This window comes from Rattus norvegicus, chromosome 1 (genome assembly GCF_021556685.1).
Source record: "Rattus norvegicus strain SHRSP/BbbUtx chromosome 1, alternate assembly SHRSP_T2T, whole genome shotgun sequence".
Lineage (NCBI taxonomy): Eukaryota > Metazoa > Chordata > Mammalia > Rodentia > Muridae > Rattus > Rattus norvegicus.
The window spans coordinates 49034355-49056176 of NC_141534.1; positions in this window are offsets into that span (position 1 = coordinate 49034355).

Genomic DNA, 21822 nt, shown 5'->3' on the forward strand with positions numbered 1-21822 from the left:
AATTTGTAGCAAAAGGCCCCACAGGTAGTGGTCTCTGAAGTCCGCCTAAAAACTAGTTCTAAAATTAGTTCTAAACTAATTCTAAAATTAATTCTCCTGCAACAGTCCAATGTTTTCCTGTAACACTGGTGGGCTGTGGAATCTGTTGGGCTATGATTAAAGTCTTGGTTCTCAAACCCTGGTTCAGAGACAAGACCCACCTCAGGGTGAAAAATCTCAGGTGGTTGAAGCTGGGTGAAGGTTGAGACCTGAGCTGCTCCTCAGTTTCTTTCTGGCTGGCTATGGCACTGGAAAGGTTGATTCCTTAGTTTTCTTATCTGCAGAACTGCCCCATCTTAGGGCGCCTGTTCTGTGAGTTGTGATGAGGATTAATTGCATTGAGTGTGAGATGCACTCAACTCCTTTCCGGGATTGAGTATATCCAATCCAGGACGGGAAAAGTTCCTTTGGGACTCGGTAATCCTAATTTGTAGAATAGGGAGTCTAGGAGCGACATGTACAAAGATGTAGACTGCAATGAAATACACATGTGAGATTACCGTCCTGCTAGGTAAATACTAACCCAGTCGCTGTGGGTCACATGACTCATATTTGCATGTCTAGGCACTTCAGGGGCCTGGCAATGAGTGAGACCATGTTTGAGGTGACCTCTCATCAGCAGGGTCAATTCCCTTGAAAGATACAATTTCTTTTTTATTACAATAACAATCATATAGTGGATAGAAAGGAAATTATGGAAGATGTTCACATCACCTAAAGCGAGAGCATCCCAGATGGGACATATTCCGAATAGACCCTACCTGGGCTGCCTTATTCCCCCAGATGCCTGGAGAGTTCCACGCATCTAATCCAGTTTTGATCTCGCTCTGTTTACGGTATACTGTCTACTCGAGTGGATGTTTGAAATAGCAGTGGCCTGGGGCCTTCAGAATCCTTTTCTGAACCTTACCCTCCAAAGGAATTTTTGAAAAATAGTCTGTGTGGTGTAGTGAAAATAAAAAAGATGACAGGGTTTAGAAACAAACAAAAGCTGCATTCTGTCTCCAGCACTCACCAGCTGGTGACTGGCTGAACCATACAATCCCAGCTGCCGCCTTCTCCTCCCTAGAATAAAGGTGACCGTACCTATCGTGTAGAACACTTCGCATATCCAACATGTGATTATTATTTGTTGCATAAATGAACATTACAAAGCCATATTTGTCTGTTCTTTCCCATTAATATAAACCCTCAAACTTACACTTAGATGTTACTGTGCAGGGTAAAACTTCTTTCCAATAAAGCCACAGGTATTACACCTAATGAGTGTTTTAGAAGGATTTTCCGGGGGAGGGGCCAGGTGTCTTTTTTTTTTTTTAATCTGACCTAAACCCTCTCAGCCCAGCATTTTCAGGAGTTGTTTCAGTCTATGAGACTGTCAACAGGACAGTGGCCTGGAAATCTGTATCCTTGACAAGCCATCCCATCATCCCTTCATGTACCAGTCCTGGTGATTGTGGAACACATGTAATTTTGAGAGCCTCTGACTTCAGATATATTAATAGTAGGACCATAACGAGTATTACTTACCTTGTATGACTCTTTACCCTTTGAGGCTCTTACCTCTCTCTCTGAGAGCACTGTTTTGATAACAGGATAATCAGTACCTCTAAAGGCAAAGAGAAAGCAGTGTAGCCAGGACTCATGATGCTGTCCCACTAGCTATTCATCTGGCTGTTTACTCTGACTGAAGCCATATCTTAGGCTGTCTGCTTTTCAGGCCAGGAAGCAGATCACGTGTCTTCCTCGGGAGCCAGGCTCTTCGCACCTTAAGAGTTCTTGAGACATGGTTAAATCAAACCAGACAGGGACCGCCCTGGCCACAGGCAGTTTGGGAAAAGTCATTTCCTCCAGTCTATCAACCCCCTTGAGAGCTTGTCTCCACACAGGTGCCAGGTTATCTCAACCAGTTAAAGCAAGTCGGCAAAGAGTATGGCAATCTCTAGCTTTGGAGTACAGTCAATAAGCAATGGAGAAACAAAGTCCAGTAGAGTGCCCTTGGCCAAAGAAGGATCACTTAACCTTGGGTAAAAATTCAGGACGAGGTGTGTGTGGGGAGTGGGGAGCTGTGGGGTAAAGAGGTGAGGCATTTAGGGAAATCCAACATTGTTAATACTTCATCAAGGCGGCCTCCCCCAGGTCTTTTATTGCCTTCTCTCTAGGACTGAAATATTCCTTTTAAACAGAACCTCAGGGTAAGCTTTTCATTAGCCAACGTGTGCCACGGAGAAACACAATCGTATAAAGACCCCTGAACTGCTCATAAATCCCTGATAGCATTGGAATTCCCTTCCCTGCTTCTGGAAGGGCAACCGGTCCATTCTAAGGAAGTGAAGTCGGTGCCACTCAGCTCCATCCAAGTGTGTGTTACATCTAGGACTCAGTAACGAGTTCTCCAGGACAGTGAGCCAGGGCATGTTGGGGTCCGTTTTGACAGCACAGCTTGCTAAGAAGAATGCTGTCTGTAGCTGTTTTAACAGTTCGCATAAATATCCTTTTATGTAAGATTATTAATGATCATACTAGTTGTTTGGCTAATAACTCCCAGATTGCATATCTTCCAATATCTATATCTATCTATCAATCATCTATCAATCTATCTATCTATCTATCTATCTATCTATCTATCTATCTATCTATCTATCTATGTCTTTTAATCACTGTCCCCTTGTCTTAAAGAAACCTTTCTAGCTTCTCAGCCTGTGGTTCAACTAGGAGAAGGAAGGGATACCTGTTTGGATATCCTCATTTTACAAGAAAGCAGGATGAGGTCGTTGAATGAAAACTCCTCACTCCTCTAGCAGATTTCCCTTTTCAAGGCTGCCATTTAGTCTGGCTTGCTGATTCCAGGGGCCACACACTTCCCTGCCTTACCTTGGACACATTTGAAACACACACACACACACACACACACACACACACACACACACACACACACACACACCCTTTTCCCAGTCCAGTGTACCCTAATCAGGCCCTTATCTGGATACGCTGCCTTCCTAGGTCTTCTCCTCCATCCCCAGGCCTTCAGCCACATGTCCAGCTCTGACCTTGGTTTCCTCAGTGTTAATTCCCCTCTTGATGGTTTCAAAGGGGTCCTTAGTCCTAAAGCCTTCCCCTACCCCTTCCCAGCAAACAGCCATATGTAGCAGCCCTGTGTGTTCTGTCCCCTAGGTTTTTATCCAAAGGTCTGGCTATGGAGTACACTGCCCAGCCCGCTTCCCTTGTGCAGTGTTCCCTTCCAGCCTGTGGTTGCTCTGAAGGTGCTTTGCTTCATTCACTCCTATTTGCTCTAGCCCCAACAAAGGCCAGCCCTCCAGTCTGTCTGGTTTGCAGATTTCTCAGCACTGGGGCAGTGCCTGGGGCCCTGGAGATGTATCATAAGCAAATGAGTGCTCGTTACTGCCAAAGCTGGGTTCTCAGGCTAGCTTACCTTCCTTGCACCCTCCTGTCTGTCTGCTAGGATGATGACTAGTTGTGGCATGGTTTACCTAGAAGTCTTTTTCCTTAACCACCTTGACTACCCAAGGTACCACCCCAAACCAAAATATTAACAATGATTTACATGTGTGTTTCGAGGTTTTCTGGGTTCCCCTTTAGGTCCGGTGCCTTACGATTTTCGTTGAGTTCTTTACTTCTTTTTTTGTACCTTTGTGTGTGGCTATGCATGTGGTTTTTGTGTTCACGAGTGCAGGTACAGGAGTGACTGTTCACATACAGAGATGGGAAGACAGCCTCAGGGGTTGGTCCCCACCTTGCTCACCACTGCCTATGTCAGGCCTGTGAGCTTCTGAGGCCTGTGAGCTCCTCTCTCTGCATCTTGTCTTTCTGTGAGGCATTGTGGCATAGACGTGTGCTAATCTGTCCAGTTTTACACGGGTTCTGAAGATCCAAACGCAGGCTTTTATACCTCCATGGCAAGTGCTTTACCCATTAAGCCACCTCCCCATCCTTATTTTGTGTCTCGTCTGTTTTGCTGCTGTTCTGAGGCCTGTCTCACGTAGCTCAGGCTGCCCCTAGTCTCACAGAGATTGACCTGAGGTTTTGATTGTCCTGCCCCCACATCTCAGGTGCTACGATTGCAGGCTTGTGCCACCATATCTGGTTTTATGGAATGCTAGAGATTAAACCAGGGCTGCATGCATACTAGCCAAACACTCTACCAACTAACTACAGTCCCATCACTGAGTTCTGATAGGCTTGATGCTCTCTCCTTTCCCTGGGGCATAGCAGACCAGAAGACCAGGTAAAAGACAGGGTACAGCTGGCCTCAAGGAGGCAGAAGTTGATGCAGGGCAGATGCTGATTTAGAAAACTGTACCTGGACTCGCACGTACAGCACCTTCCTCAGGAGCTCCTGGGGCTTGTGGCACAGTCTGGGAGTGGATCAATAGCCACAGCGGTGACATCCCAGGACAAAAGTATATATCCTCTCTGTATCAGAAAATGCATTACTTCACCTTTAAAGATAGTTTCCTAAGTTTGTTGTTGTGTGATGGGTGTTTTGTCTCCATGTATGACTCCATGTATGTGCCATGTGCAGGCAGTGCCCTTGGAGGTCAGAAGAAGACCTTGGATCTCCTGGGGCTGGAGTTATAGACAGTACCAGGGATCAAACCCAGAGCCTCTGGAAAAGCAGCCAGTGCTTTTACCTGCCGAACCATCGAGCCAGCCCCTACTTTGCCATTTAAATATTGATGTTTTACATTTTGAAGAGGGAATTCAGTCAACAGATATTACCCACTATTTATAGATTTGATGAAAATATTTTATCCATTATCTTCAGATTTTAAGAAAAAGGGTAGTCTAGATAAAGCCTACTTAGCCCTCACAAGGACAATTAATATTCTAAAGATGTCATGTCTTTACTGTGCAGAGTCATGATTTATATGGGAAGAAATCTGTTTATGTGAAACACATTACTTGCCAGATTTTCCAAAACGTTATTAATTAGGTGTTTCGTGCAAACAAAAACATTAATCATTTTTGAATCATGAGTCTCTTCTGTCTGTCTGCCCCACCCCCAAGGTAAGGCCATCACTTGCCAAGTCCTGGTTTCTCAATGCCTGGAATGGAGCCTCATACAAGACAGAGCTCAGTGAAGATCTGTTATGTGAACCAAATACAGAACCCCGCGCGTTCTTCCTGGCACGGATGACAGCTCATTAAACGTGTATCTGTCTGGATTCTGAGACTTGACATATAGGCGTGGAGATTTTCCAGTTTCCATTATTTTTTTTTAAAAATTCAAAATAGGATCTTTTTGACATGTTGACAGATAGATTTCTGAGGCATGTACTGAGGGTGCCATGACTCGATTGGATCTTAAAGACTCCCTCCATTTTCATAATATCTTAAGCGGTGCTTTGGCCTAGGCTGCAACAGGACTCATATGACCCCGTATTTCATTGGCAAAGGTTTCTTGGGCTTCGTGGTCTCTCCTTAAGCAATGGGCTGCAGGGAGAAGACCCTGAAGTTTACACTTCACTGCAACTTGGCCCTCGGCTGTTTGGAGTTTTACCAGATTTCTCCTGCATTTCTAAGAAATTGGCACTGCACTGTCACTTGGCTGATTTCTATTTCTGAACCAGTTCCTCAGACTGGGCCCTCAGGTGACCCTGGGAATTTTATTCAGGAATGCATGAGCAGTGGGTGGTGGAGCCCAAAGACTCCAGGAACTGGGTCTGGCCCCTGCCCCGACATTAACTGTGAGTGTTGGCCATCACGTTACACCCTGGCCTAGTAGTGACAGACAAGGATGTGGCAGACTGAAGGCCCTTGGGACTTGGGGAAGCAGGGTAACTGGGAGGGCTGTGGTCCAGCTGGAATGTGGGCCCTGTCTTGCCGATATCCCGTGTCAAAAAGCCCCAAACTACGATTTATTTTTTAATATGAAATCTCTCAATTGTTATTATTGGCAATGATTGAACCTTCTTTGTTGTTATTTTTCCATCAAAATGCTTGCTCTTCAAGCCGGATGAAGCATGTGCAGAGACCATGTGTACACATCTTTTGCCTTATCCTCCATAACCCAGATTTAGCATCTGTCGTATGGACTGGGTCCAACATTTGTCCCTCAGGGCATGCTTGGTACTCCCAGGCAACACCACTAGCAGGGGCTGTTCCTCATGGGGGTTGGGGAAGTAGGGAAACGGCAGGCTGGCTGCTGGCCTGTCCACACAAACTTTCCATTCTCTGCATGAACAAAGACTGTTGGTAATTCTAGGCCTTAGACTCAGGGATATCCATGAACGGAATTTCCCCTCATTTGCGGTAAACAGTAGCCTGAATTGTTGGCCGTGGGTCTTCCAATCTACCAAGTTCCACCTTGGTTGTAGGCCCAAAGCCCTCATTTGCTAAGCCATTACATAAGGAAGAATACCTTGCCAACCGCTGGATCCGTGTCCTCAGACTGGCAGCGATGGGCACTGTTCCCATATCTGCTGTACGTTCCACCCACCTGCCTCATTGCAGAGTGACGAGATTGCTCAGAGAATCAATGGGATGATGGGGTGACCACCCAGTACACTCGGGCATGAGCCCGAGGGCAGAGCCTCCACCACACTGGGGGGAACTTGCTCCCTCTCAAGGCATTTTAGAACCTTCTAGACCTACCCAAAGCAAACTGGGGCCCACAGGTATACGTTTCCTGAGACTTGCTTTCATTTTGAAAATTGTTTCTTTTTTTCTTTTTTTTAAAGATAAAAGTTGAGGCTGGAGAGATGGCTCTGTCATTATGAAAACTTGCTGCTCTTGCAGAGGACCCAGGTTCTGGTTCCAGGTGCCCACAAGGTAGCTTTCAACGACCTGTAACTGTGGTTCCAGGTGACCTGACACCTTCTCGCCTCCTTGCCATGCATACTTGTGACATGCATGCAGTGCACATACATGCATAGAGACAAAATACTCATAAACATCATAAATATGTGAATGACTGATGTGTGTGTGTGTGTGTGTGTGTGTGTGTGTGTGTGTGTGTGTGTGACAATCAAAAGGTTATTTTGCATCTCAGAATGGTTTTCCCAAATATGCTGCCTGCTCTGCCTTCCGGACAAAGATAGGACCTGTGCAAACTGATGGGCGGAGAAGCCCGTAGGAATGTGGGTCATGGGACTCTCAAGCTCTGACAGCCTTGATTCTTTCCAGAGCTTCTACAGCCTGTCTATCATCCCCCAGAACTTGCAACAGAGAAGACCTTCTAGTTGAGGGAGACCTCACTATGAATATGACTATGAACTGTCCACTGTGAAGAAACCCACGAGGACGGCATGCTGGGCCCCTCCTGATGCACATGGAGGACTCATGTAGGCTGCTCTTTCCCTTCAGAGCCAGCACCAACTTAGCCCCTTCCAGCACTGCTTGGCCTCGAGCCTTCTTTACCATAGTGACAGCCTTCTGCCATATCCCGCCAGGCAATGCAGGAGATCAAGGCTGCTGCCATCTAGGAGGAACCCTCATCTGCTCCGCCATTCGGTTTGAGGTTGTCCCTCTGCACGCATTCCCCGTGGCAGCCTTATCAGTGTTCAGCCTTAGGGCCATGACTCAGAGCAGGGATGGGAAGAGATGTCAGGGGGAGAAACATTAGTTACGAGGCCTCTTCAAACTGCGCCACACACTCGCCTCTGTCTGGGTCGTCACACAGGAGCTGGTAGCAAAGACTACATCAAGGGCTGTGTCCAGGCCATAGATCAACCAAGGTGTCCCAGAGAAACCTCTTACAGATGCGAAGGCTTTCTCCAACAATAAGGCTTCTCACCCAGATGTTCTGGTATCTCGGAGTCTCATGTCTCTGATTTATCTAACCTGGTCTTCCCAGGGCCCTTCTGTACCTCTGTGTTCTCTGGCGTCTTGGGCGTTTAATTAAGACTACCACCTCCAGCACTTTGGCTCTCCCATTTTTGACTCAGGAGCCAGCCTTCTTCCACTGGACTCTGCTCTGTACATACTGTACCAGCACTCAAATCCTACAAGGCCAGATTTACTCGGTCCAAATCTTTCTGTTTGTTGTTCGTGACACCGGAGATGCTCTAAGTCAAGCAGATGTGTGTCTGACACAGAGAACATCCGGTCAGCATCTTTAGCTCACCACTGGTCACTTTTCCTTTGGGACTCCTCATAGCACTAAGAATTCTCAGCAAACAGCAGATTTTGCAGTCAAACGTGGAAGGCTGAGGCAGATAGGTGTGGAGACAAGTCCTGCCTCAGTGAAACAGACCCAAAACCAAAAAAAAAAAAAAAAAAAAAAATGTGGACTGAGACAGAGCACTGGCTAACCCAGGAATGTTTATCCCCACAGATATTTTCTCAAAGAGCCCACACATTCAAACTGAATTTAGCTCTTTATGTTGTAATCACTTGACGCCTGCCTACTTTGTTTATAAGTACTTTCTGCAAGTCGTAACCTATGAATGTATTTTGGTTTATATAAATGATAAAGGCAAAGGGGTTATGTGTGTCCTTTAGGTCGCCCCATCCAGCTCTGGTGTCCCCCTCATGCCATCTGAAGTCCCCCTGTGTCCCTGGGTCTGCCCACCAGTTCTCCAGCTCTGCTCTCACAGCATATGGCTCTGCTGGGCTCTCTGAGGCTGATGGGGAGAATTTTCTCCTCATCTGGTTCTCCTTTTCAATGGAGATCCTCAGGAGGTCCGGATGCAAATAAACAAATCTCCCAGATCCCTGCTGGGAGTTCCTGGACACACTGATCCCCTGGTAGCTTTTGTCTTAACTTCATTAAGTATTCTGATTAAGCAGTAAATGTGAAGGACACCTGTACTCTTCATACAGCTACATGAGCTTCTGTTTATACTGCCAGCACAGGTGTGGGCAGGAAGACAGAAGTCCAAAAGCATCCTCAGCTACTCAGCGGGTTTGAGACTAGCCCAGGGTATGAGAGACGTGTGTCTATCTCTTCTTTTCCAGCCCTGCCCCCACTACTCTTCCTCTGGACCCAAACCCCAATCCCTTGCCTTGAGCCATGTTCACCCCTAAAGGACCATCCTGGATCTGACACCTGGGATTTAGCACCATGATGTACATCAGGGTGACCCAACTTTGACTTTATGTTTCCACTCTTGTCCCCACCCCTCATTCATATTAAGTGCCAGTTCTGAGCAGGGCACTGAATAGCCCTGATTATGGGAACTTCATTTTCTTGGCCACACAAGGGTGTGTGCCAGGTAGCTCCAGTCCCCAGGTGCCCGGGGGCTTTGAGAACCTGGGCAATGCTAGCTTACTTCTTATTCCTTCTTCTTCCAGGAATCAGGAGTGTATAAACCTGATGACTCATGCCCTGATTGCAGATCACTGTGACCTTTCAGAAGGTCACCTGCTCCTCATTTGCTCTCCTCGGATGCTCGGAGAAGTCTCTTGGAGCTCAGAGGTTACGTAACTTATGCTAGACACGTGGCCGAGGCAAGCGAGCCAAGATGGGAGCTCACCTGTCAATCAGCAAAGCCCTCAGTTTTTCTCCATCCCAGAGGCAGCCACTTAAGTTCCCACTCATCTCATGATTGGGAACAGCCCTGACTCATCTGTCAGTGTCTAGCAAACAGGCCGGTGGCTGCTGGGTAGCAGGGCAGTGCTGGGGAGAGGTGGGACCTGTGATGGAATCTGCCCCGTGGAGAGAGAGAGGCCTGGGGCCAGCAGAGCTGCAGGAAGGGAAGACTACCAGAAAGGAGGCCTCATCAGTATGCAAAAGGCACAGGCACCTGAGCTGGTGGCTGGCAGCTCAATGATGGGGGATGAATCCCTTGGGCTGGAGGTATAGTTTCAGGGTCAAGGTCAAACCCTCCAGTGCAGAAGCAGGGCTCTATGTGGTTCCTGGGAGAAGGCTGGTGAAATGAATGAAGGGCCCTCCCTCAGACCACCCTGCTGCACCTGCTACACAGCAGAGGCAAGGAGCCTAGACTTCCTGGGGTTAAACTTAATCATTTCATTTTGTCTAGCAGAGGATGATGCAAACTTCGAGAAGGACAGGTCCTATTCTTGGGACATGTGGCTCAGTGACAGACTGTTTGACTAGCATAGGCGAGGTGCTAGAATCCATCCCTAACAACGGGAAGGGGGGGGGGAGAAGGAGGACGAAGAAGGGAGGGGGAAGAGGAGGGGAGGAAGAGAAGGAGGAAGAGGAAGAAGAGGGGGAGGAACAGGAGAAGGAAGAGGAGGAGGAAAAGGAAGAGGAGAAGGAAGAGGAGGAGAAGGAAGACAAGTCCTGCAACCAGAGGAAGTAGTTTAGTATGCAGCTGGTACAGTAAGCAGTCGGGGAGCAGACACCCTTACAACTACCCACTGGCTCCCTAGTCCTCTCCAAAGTCCTCCGTGGGAAGCTCATGACCTTCTGTGGCCACTGTTGCCCTCTGTCTCTCAGCCTCATCCCCTTCCTCTGTCACAGTCACACAAGCTTCTCCCTCGCCAGCACTGTGGACTTTCCAGCTGCTCTACTCTTTCTAGACCTTTCCCCTACCTAGATGTGCTCTGCCTCTCCTGGGACCTGGTCTCTTCCTATCCAGGATCTAGCTTGCTCTTTGAGACAAGTACTAAGAGAAAGAACTTTCCTGCCTTCCTGATCCTGCCACTCACTTTAGCCTATCCTCCTGGTCACTCCAAGTTCCTGCTGCTCTATGTACCTCTCTCTAGTTACCATTCCTGTTTGTCTCCTGTCTGTTTTCCAAGGGTGGCTATAACAAAGTATGGCAAACAGAAAGGCTTCACCAACAGACATTTGTTTTCCAAGCTCTGAAGGCCCAATGTTTGGAGTCAGTGTGTCTGTTACACCCCCTCTGAAACTTGGAAGAGAGAATTTCCCCTGGCTTCTTCAGGCTCCCAGCAATCCCAGAAGTCTCTCGACTTCCGCCAACAACACTCCAATCACTCACCGCCAGTGTGGCTCACTGTGATGTGTGTCTCTGAATGTCAGCATACTTGGAGTAAAGACTGAACTCACTCTAGTGTGACTTTACCATACATTAGCATCTGCAATGACCCTGTTTCCAAATACATTCATATTTCAGTGTCTTGGAGGCGATGCCATTAACACAAACTCACATCTGATAGTTTTATATATATATATATATAGATATAGATAGATAGATAGATATAGATATATAGATATAGATATGTGTATATTTATGTATGTGTGTGTATGTGTGTGTGTGTGTGTGTGTGAACACATGTATGCATATATATTGGGTGCCATTTCTCAGTCTCCATCTACCTTGATTTTAGACCAGGTGTCTCACTGACCCGGAACTCACCAAGAAGACGAGATTGGTCGACCAGAAAGCCCCAGGGATCTGTCTGTCTCTGCCTCCCTGCCACTGGGATTATGAGTGTGTGCCACCATGCCCAACTCCTTTGTGTCTGGATTCTAGGGGTTGAAGTCAGGTTTACTGGCTGAGCTGTCTCCCCATGCACCCCCTTGCCACCACACAATCTGGTTTTAGTTAGCTGTTTTCTGTAAGTCTAGGGCCTTCTCAGCATCGAGGTGAGTTTGGAATGAGACAGACATAGAGTTGCCTTCCCCCTATATACACTTGAGCAGGTCCCTAAGCAGTCTCTTTTATCACCTATAGGTCACTACAATGCCTGGAGTTATTGTAGCATTGATTAGAATCCCCTATTTGAAGTGAATAATGTTCACTAATATTGTACTGCTAGACATGTGTCAGTGAGTAAATTTGTCTGTCACTCCCTTGAATAGATGCTAGCTAGGTAAGCAGCTGTAGAATAAGTGCCTGAGCTGCTGGGCTTCCCAGAGCAAACAGCAGTGACCAACCAGCCTGAGATGGTTTCTCATCCCCAGAACCGTGGGAATCCCTAAGGTGGTGACAGGCTTGTCCCTACTCTGATAGCAGTGAGGTTCTGGTTCTCACTCCCACAGCATGGAAACCTGGCTGGCTCTGTGGGAATGTGAAAGCAGGATGAACAGGGACTACACACCCTATTGTCTGCTCTCAAGGTGAGGTAGGTGTGCGTGTGTGTGCTCCTGTGTGTGCATGCCTGCATGTGCATGTGTGCATGTGTGTGTCTGTGTGTATGTGTACATGCTTGTGTGTATGTGTGCTCCTGTGTGTATATGTGCTTCTGTGTATGTATGTATGTATGTATGTATGTATGTATGTATGTATGTATGTGAGACACACACACACACACACACACACACACACACACACACACACTCACACACGGGGGACCAGGCAGGCATTCTTTAGGTGGAATGTATCTCATGCTGTACTGCAGGATGGCACCAAAGTCTACCCCCCAGCTCTGCCGCCATCCTGCTCTCGGCAGAGACCTCCACAGCAGCCCATTCTGTTGAGTGGGGTGATAGGATCTGCCCCATGAGTGACCCCGGTGCAAATGCCAGCTGTTAATATTCATGTTCACGTGTTGCCAGCCCTGACAGTACATTTCCTGAGTGTGCCAAAGCCTCCAGGGCCCTCCCAGCTTCACTTTGGTGTTCACTGATACAACAGAAGGGGATGGGTAATCTGTGAATTTACCCATTACTGCTTGAAGTAAGGAAATAAAACTCAATATCCATCTGCTCCTGCTCACCCTTCGTTTCCCATGCTTCCTTGGTACCCAGGGTGCTCACTTCCCCTTCGAAGGCTTCCCCTTCCTTAAGCACAGACTCCGGCCCCACATGTGTTCTTACACCGAGGATGAGACACTTTTCCTGGCAGTAGCAATGGTTTTACTGTGGGACTGACAAGATAGCTCACCAGGAAGGGTGCTTGGTACCAAGCCTGATGACCTGACCTTCTCCCTGGGGTTTACCCAGTGGAAGAAGAGAACTAGCTCCCATAAATTGTCCCCTGATCTCCACACAGGTTTGGGGCAACTGTGCTCCTCCATAAGTAAATGTAATGAAAATGTAGACACATTGAAGGAAAGAATATAGTACTGGGAACCACACGTATCCCAAATACCACTACACAGTGACATAAATACACCTGGAGACATGGGAAAGTTTATTATTGAATTTAAATCTTCCATCCAGGGCAGGGGCTGAGAATCAGATGCACGCAGACAACCCAAGAGAGGTCCAAAGTACGTTGAGGTCAAAGAATAAAGAGCTCACATTCCTGAGGGCAATAAAGAGTGCACTCACAGGCCCTTCCGTTGTGAGAGAGATGCAGCTGGATAAGGAGAAAGGGACAAAGTTTAGGCAAACAGCTTGGGAGGAGAGCCAGCTCCAGCAGGTATAGCCTGGGTCCTCCCCCACATGTTGACATTCAGCTCTCCAGGCTCCTGTAGCCCCAGTCGCTAGGTGTATGAGGCAGGAGGATCTCTCGAGCACAGGAGTAGAGAATAGGCTGGACTATACATGGAGACCTCAATAAAAACAAAAGATAAAAATGTCTAACTCTGTACCTATTTGTTGTGTTTGCATTTTTCGAGACAAGGGAACGCCTCACCACAGGGCGTGCTGTTATCTGGTCCAGTGAACTGCAGAATCTATAGTCATAACAGAGTGCTCTAAAAATGCTGGAGTCTAAGTTCAGAAGCATGAATAATCTGAGCAAAAGTCATCCCATAATTTCATCAATGGGATGAAAAGTGCAGAGGCCCTGGGGACCATTTAGTTTATAGATTTAAAAAAATGCCTGAATCTTCAATGGCACTTTGGATGGCATCCAGGGTCGAGTATAACTTTAGTAGGTGTCCACACTGGTAAAGTTTATAATTCACAGTGCCATATTCAAACTTTGGTGCCAAGAACTGAACATAGGGCCTCGTCTATCTTAGGCAGGCCATGGGCCAGTGAGTTATTTCCCCAGCTCCATGGTGGTATTTCAAGTAGACCTGGGAACGTCTTATAAAAAGCTGTTTCAACACATTTTTTAAACCATCAAGCCTTATTTTGTTCATAACAAACTAAAATGAAAATCACTCACAATTTTTTAACATATTTTATTGGATTTTTTACATTTCAAATGTTATCCCTTTTCCCTGTTTTCCATCCACAAACTCCGTATCCCATCCCCCTTCCCCTTCTTCTTTCTCCCCCACCCATCCACCCACCCCTTCCCACCTCCCTGCCCTGACATTCCCCTACACTGGGGGTCCAGCCTTGGCAGGACCAAGGACTTCTCCCCACACTGGTGCCCAACAAGGCCATGTTCTGCTACATATGCAGCTGGAGCCGTGGGTCTGTCCATGTGAACCCTTTGGATGGTGGTGTGGTCCCCGGGAGCTCTGGTTGGTTGGTTGTTACAGATTTTCTTATTGTCTGCATAACACAGTTGCTTTCAGCTTTGAGAAAGTTGGGTTTCCCATTTGAGCTCTACTCTGCCAACCAGGCCGCGATACATCCACAGCCTCCTTTTATTTCTTTCCTTTTTTTTTCTTCTTTCCTTCTTCCTTTTCCTTTCTTCTTTTTCTCTTTCTATGTATTTAATTTATTTGCTTTTGAGATGGAATCTCCCTGTTTTATCCAGGCTAATGTCCAACTCAAGAACTCAAACTTCCTGGCTGAGTCTTCCAAGTGATTTCTGCAGTGAATGAGCCAGGGTGGAGGGCTGTGCCAGGCTTGTTCCAACTAAGGACTCAGGAGCAAGTGGCCACAGAGAGCCAACAGCTCATTTGAGGTTCTGAGCTCTTCCGCCATTTGAATATGCAAAGGCTGGTACTTGTCTCTGCAGAGTTCAAGGATAAAGTTTGTGTGGTTTCAAGTTCTAGAAAAATCCAAGAGCCTCCATGGTGCACTTTGAAAGAAAAGATTAGACATTTGTGAAGGTGATAACAGCATCAATTAAAACACTCCCACATACTTCTACCTGACCGCCACTCCCACCCCACCTCTATTCACATTACCAAATATTGGGGCCTCTAACTACAGCAAAAGACGACAGAAAATTCAAATTCTCTCCTTGTAGAAGAAAAACTTGCAGAACAATGGGAAATCACGTGAATAATGAAGCTCTTGGGTGAGGATTACTATTATACACAGATACCAAACCACACACTGTAAGACTGCAGTGGTGGCTGACACAGAATGTAAGTTGAAACATCCTCTGCCACTGCCATCCGAGGCCTCGGAGGAGTCATCACAAGCAAGGTTTGCACTCCGGAGCTGAAGAAATTCATGGACGAGAACTTATCATCGAAGTCAAATGGTGGCAGATATGAATGAGGGATGGTGTGGGGGCTTTGATCCATTTATGGATCTCGTGACTAGTGGGTGTGAGGAGATGGTGACTGGTGGGCAGCAGAATGACCATGGAGCGTGACCATGTAGAAGCCCCAGAAAGAGTCTAAACAATGGCTGTTCAGCAGAGGAGGCCACATCTCTCTCCAAAGGGCCTGCTTGACTGTGATGTAGAACTGGGTCATGCACATTTTCATATGAAGCTTTTTGCTAAATAAACTTTTGGGGTAGGCAAAAATTAAGTTAAAACAGTAAAATATAGCTAATTAATATAGCTATAATTAAATATAGGTAACTGTAAGCCAGCCCCAGTTGAATGCTTTCTCGTGTAAGAGTTGCTGTGGTCATGGTGTCTCTTCCTTACAGTAGAACACCAACTTAGCTAAAGGCTTAGGAAGAGTGGTCTTGTTGGATGAAGTATGTCAATGGGACTGGGTTTTGAGAGTAAAAAGCCTCACCTACTCCTAGTTTGCTCTCTGCTTCCTGCTTACAGTTCAAAATGTGAGCCCTCAATTTCAGTTCCAGCCGCCATGCCTGCTGGTTCTACTATGCTCCCTGCCATGATGGACTCCTAACCCTTTGGAACCATAAGCTCAAATAAACTCCTTCTCTAAGCTGTCTTGGTCACAGTATTTTATCACAGCAATAGAAAAGTAGCTAATACACCATAATAACAAGAGTTTGAGGTGATCAAAACATCCTTTAATACCTAAATGGATTAAGTAAATGGAGAGAGAGAGAGAGAGAGAGAGAGAATATTATTCTTCCTCCCATCTCTGTGCTCCCAGAAATAAGACTCAGATTCAAAATATATTTACAGATACCTTGGCCATATAGCTAGAATCTTCTATGACTAGATCATAACTTAAAACAACCCATTTGTTCTGATCTGCATTCTGCCATGTGGCAGGTTACCTGTGCTCAGGTTATTATGTATACAGCTCACCACAACTTCCTGGGGAGAATCTCCCATACCTGGCACTATCCCAGAATCCTTTCTGCCTCCTGGATGTCCCACCTCCTATTTCCTGCCTAAGCCATAGGCCATTTAATTTATTATTGACAGCCACCACATCCATATAGACACAAGATATTTTCTGTACACTTCAGTCATAAAAAGGAAAGGAATTCTGATACTTCCCAATCCGCTTTAGTATCTGACATGGTGAAACTCTCAGATGAGCTGGGGGTGGGCAGGAGAAAGGAATTGATTAATGGTGGCTATCAATCTGGACAACACAGTATGTGAATGCTGAATCTTGTTATCTTGCCCACTTAAAAATAGTCAAGCTGAGACACTGGGATGTGGTGCTATAGTTTATCTGGGGAAGTTCCTGCCTTGTTCTGGAGGAACTGAGTTTAATTCCAGGATCCACATAAGGAGTCAGAGTGTGGTACCCGGAAGATGGGTAAAGGGCTTGCCTTGCACACAGGGACTTGAGTTGATTCCCCAGACCCATGTTTAAAAGCTCCATGTGGTTGTACACACTTGTGATCCCAACCCTGAGGAGGCAGAGACAGGTGGATCCTTGGGGATTACTGGCCATTAGACTAGACCACTTGGTAAGAAATGAGGCCCTGTATCAAATAAACGAAAGATGGTGCCTGAAGAACGATACTCAAGGCTGACCTCTCTCTTCCACATGCATGCTTACACATGTGCTGACATGTGCACGAACACACACACACACACACACACACACACACACACACACACCCAGAGAGAGAGAGAGAGAGAGAGAGAGAGAGAGAGGATAAATTTTGTGCTGTACACATTTTTACATAAATAAATCATTCCCTAATGTCAATTGTTATTTTTCTCATCTGTTTTCTGCCACGAAATGCCAAAACAGGCATATTTGATTTCCCTGCTCTTGGTGGTTGCTAACGACAAACAAGTTTAGATGGGCAAGCCTTACAACTCACAGATATGAGATTACGTACGCTAAGACCACACTTAAGACACTCATTCTTTCTTGAAGAGAGCCAAGGGCTTTTAGAAGTGGTTTCACTTGAAAGTTATGGCCTCTAAATAGAACACAGCTCTCCACTACCATGAGTAACTGTTCTTGCTGGTATTAAACAGCATTCATTCAAGAGCCCGGCAAAGAGAGTCAGCTAAGTGGTTGGACAGTATTGCTCAAGAGAGAACTGAGATAGGAGACCATTCCCTTCTTTCAAGGAATTTACAACTGAATGGGGAAGAGGAGGAGAGAAATGGCAGTCCAGAGTCAAACCACATAGGTCCTGAGTTCTCGTTGCTACTTGATGTTCTTCTTTTCCCACAACCGACATTCTTTGCTTCTTAAATGTGTTTGCTTTGGACAGCCTGTCTACCCGCCAGTCTCTGTCCAAGGACTCTGAGCTGAGAGGAACCTCAGCTCTAATTTTGGACAAGCGACCAATGAGAAGGTGGAGCGGCCTTCCGTAGCTCTTCCAGAGAGACTCCGTGCATGCTACTGTTGTTTTATTTTTCTGAAGAAACAGACTCCTAACTAGTAAGCTGTCAGCCTGGTGATGCCAAGAAATGCCATATGGTAGAAAGCTCAGTGGAAAACTAAGTGGGCATGATGTAATGCCTCAAACCTGTAATCACAGCACTGGAGAGGCTGCGGCAAGGGGATTACCATGAGTTCTAGGCAGGCCTGGACTACAAAGTGAGAGATCTTGTCTCAAACAAACAAAGGGGAAGGTAGGCAGGCAGGCAGGCAGGCAGGCAGGCAGCAGGCAGGCAGGAAGGAAGGAAGGAAGGAAAGTAGGACTTTTAAAACTCAGCTATGTGGTCAGCCCTGAGATCATTAACATACAGGTAACACTATAGAACTGAACAGGTTGTTTCTATATGTTTAAGAATGTATATGTGTGTAAGAAAAAGAGGGCAGAGGTCACAGATTCGAAAGAGAGCAAGGGAGGAGGTACACAGGAAGGAGTGGAGGGAAGAAAAGGAAAGGGGGAAATAATATAATTATATCTTAATTTAAAAATCTCAACTAAAAAAAAATAAAAATCTCAACTAATTATAGCTCACTGTAGCCAATGGAAACCTGCCTAGTTGTCAATTTGGATGATCATAGAAATATTGGCTCATAAGGCATGCACAACATTTTACATAAGGGACATGCTGTGACCCTGGGATCATATCCACATTTAGGGCCAGCAGAGGGGGAAGTGCACTGGGTAAATATCCCAGGCATGGCGAGTTTGTTGTTAAGAAATCTTCCCAGGGGGTTGGGGATTTAGCTCAGTGGTAGAGCACTTGCCTAGCAAGCGCAAGGCCCTGGGTTTGGGCCCCAGTCTGAAAAAAAGAAAAAAGAAAAAAAGAAAAGAAAATCTTCCCAGGGCACCACCTAGCAAATTTTATTCCCTTGAGTCAATCTAAATTTGTTCTCTACCCAGCAAACACCCTCACCTACACACACACACACACACACACACACACACACACACACACACACACACACCACATATTCAAAAGCATATGGTGTAAAATAAATAAATATTCAAAACTTTTCTGCATTGACAAATCCATATTGACCTTGTGTAGGTACAGTGGACCACTCCAAATCTGTCTGTGGTCTATGCCCTTGGAGATGAACTGATGCTGGTCTTGGCTTGATTAAGATCAATGCGAGAAGGTTTCTGGTGAGCTGTTCTTGTCTGTCCATAGGATCAGGACAACTTCCGTCAGCTCTAACCCCTTTCTCGGCTTCCGTGCCTTCAGGACACGCAAGTCTGGTAGACTTCAGGAGCCTAGAATTGACTTGCACGTCTAAGTTCTCCAGTTCTCTGGAACTTACACCCTCTGAAGGCAGGCAGCCTGCCTGCCCCATTCTTGTCCATTGCCCCAGGCCCTCAGTCAGTGTCTTCCAGATCGAGAGCATCCGGGAAGGAAACAAGAAAATGACCGAGAGTCTGCTTCTCTATAACTCAGGTAGAAATGATTGACTGAGGAGAGAAGTCACTGCCGTGGCTGAGGATGGACTGTGTGGCTAAAGAGGTCCCCATCCCACTTGTAGGCCACCTGCACTGCTTTTTCCTTCTTTTAAAATTGCCATGTTGTTGTTAATTTATGGCACAATAAGAAATTCTATTTAAATTGTATCCTCTAGTATTATAGATGTAGGACAGTACTGTATCATACCTCTGTGGATGTAAAATAGCTTGTACCTGCTTTATGATACGTAGTAGTGACCGTGCTTTATCAGAGCTGTTTTTAATGATGTTGCTCAGAATGTTTTCTTTCCAGATGATGATTGAGAAGCTAATTTAAAAAAAAAATGGTGCCAGGTACCACAAGAGTAACAGAACTGTGCTGTTTTCTGGGGTTTTGTTTTTTTACTTTTTTTTTTTTAATGGAGTGTGCTGGATGTCTCTACAGTTTTGTTCAGATGACTGCAGAACCTGGAAAAGCTGTTGCTGCTGTTGATGCATAACACACTGCTATTATTGGTCTTTTTATATAAATATAAATATATATATACAGATATATAATTTGAATTTTTGGAAACTTTAGCTGTGCTGTCAACTTTGGAAAAAAGTATCCCCGTTTACTGTGTTGAGTTGGCACTGTACAGAAATTAACAGCCATATTGGTCTAGAAATGTTGAACTTAAGTTTTTTCCATTTGTACAGGGGTAACGCACTGTATTAAATATGTAAGGTCTTATCTACGTGGGTTTGATTACAAAAACTAATAAAGTATTCTCTAAATAAAAAAAAATTCTACCTTTTTTTTCCTTCTTGAGACAGGGTCTCATGTGTCTCAGGTTGGTCCCTAATCTGCTATGTAGCCAAGGATGGCTTGGGACACTCCTCTTGCCTCTGCCTCCATGTATCAGGGCTACAGGTCTGTGCCTGGCTTTCCAGATTTTTCTAAATAACTGCATTATATGGATACCAAAGCCAAGAGAGAAGTTTAGCTTTTGTCGTAGTTTTCTTACTGCATATAAACTCTAAGCATGTGTTACCCCCTACAAAATCTAAACATTAAAAAAACAAACACAACAACAACAACAATGACAACAACAACGACCCCACTTTTATGTTTTGTTTTGTAGTTTTAAGGAAGTTAGGAATCAGGGCACATTCAATCAAGTCAGAACTCAAGGAACTGCAGCTCATCTCTCAATGCCAAAAGACCATCCGTCCAGTGCAAGAAGAATTATACCCTGGTGGGGAGACACTGGTGAGTACCAGGTCATAGCAAGACTGGGGATTCCATTTGCTTCCGAGCTGACAGTACCTGAGGAGCCAGTTCATGTCGTCCTCAAAGGTCAGAATGGCCCAACATCAAAATAATTGTTCTGCTAGTGGACAACTGATAGATTAAGTCTTGTTCTATTTCTTCCTCTCGTTGTAGGCCTTTCTCAGAGGTAGGGAACTGGGGTCACTGTGGAGGCCATCTATTTTCACTGGTTGTGTGCAGGTGATAAGCCTTTTGCACATCCCTCTGCTCCTACCTACTTATCTCGCTGCCTGTAGTCTTTGTTTACACTTACGTGTGTGCCCTGGTAGACTGCGAACTCTTCTAGGGCTGGGCCTCTGGACTCATAATTCTCCTTATCCGAGCACAGCAAACTAAACATTTGGGACGTCAATTACAGACCTTGTAGAAAGGTGCACTTTTGCCCTGCGGTCCCTTCAAAGCCCGGGATGGTTGAAGTTGGCTTTAAATGCTAACTTGCTAAAATTTAGACTCACCTGAGCAGGGAGGCTCAACTGAAGAATTTTCTGCATCGGGTTGGCCTGTGGATAGATGGGAGGTAGGTGGTGGGGCTGTCCTTGGCTGTTGCTTGCCATAGGAGGAGCCAGCCAGCAAGCAGCATTCTTTTGTTTCTGCCTTCAAATTCATTCTCAAATTCCTGCCCTGGCTTCCATCACTGACAGACTGTGTCCAGAACAGTAAGCCAAACAAACCTTTCCCTCTCTTGTTTTTAAAGGTCAGAATGTTTTATCACAGCAATAGAAACAAAACTAGAACAGATCCATTCGGTAGTCAATAAATTTAAATGTAAAAACTGAGGTTTCGAAGATCCTTAGTTCAGCCTATAACAGGGAGGTTTGTCACCAGTCAAGTAGGGTCCAGTTATCTGGAAGAAGGGGCTGAGTTTCTTATATTTTGGGTTGTGAGCCTAGCCTTTAACGGCTGAGCTATCTCTCCAGCCCAAGTTCTTAAAGACCCTCTAAAAGTGTAAGAGACTTTGTAGTGAATAGAATATTCCGGAAATGCCCAGACAGTGAGTGAAGAACTTTACTTTTCGCAGAGAGAACTTCATAATAATAATAAACAACTCTGGTCAGGTATGATGATGCAAACCTTTAATCCCTGAGTTCTGCAGGCAGAGACAGGTGGATCCCTGAGTTTGGGGATATCCTGGTCTACAGAGAGAGGAAGAGTTCTAGGATAGCCAGGACTACACAGAGAAACCCTATCTCAAAAACCCAACAACAATAAAAGAATTCTGTGAACACTTTGTCACCAGGGGCAATGAGCTGGTTCGGTGGGTAAAAATGCTGGCTGCCAAGCCTAATGACCCGAGTCCAGTCTCGCAGGCCCACATGGTAGAATGAGACACCCAGTTTTCCACAAGCTGCCCTCTGACACCAACGTATACATTGTGAAACCTGTGCCT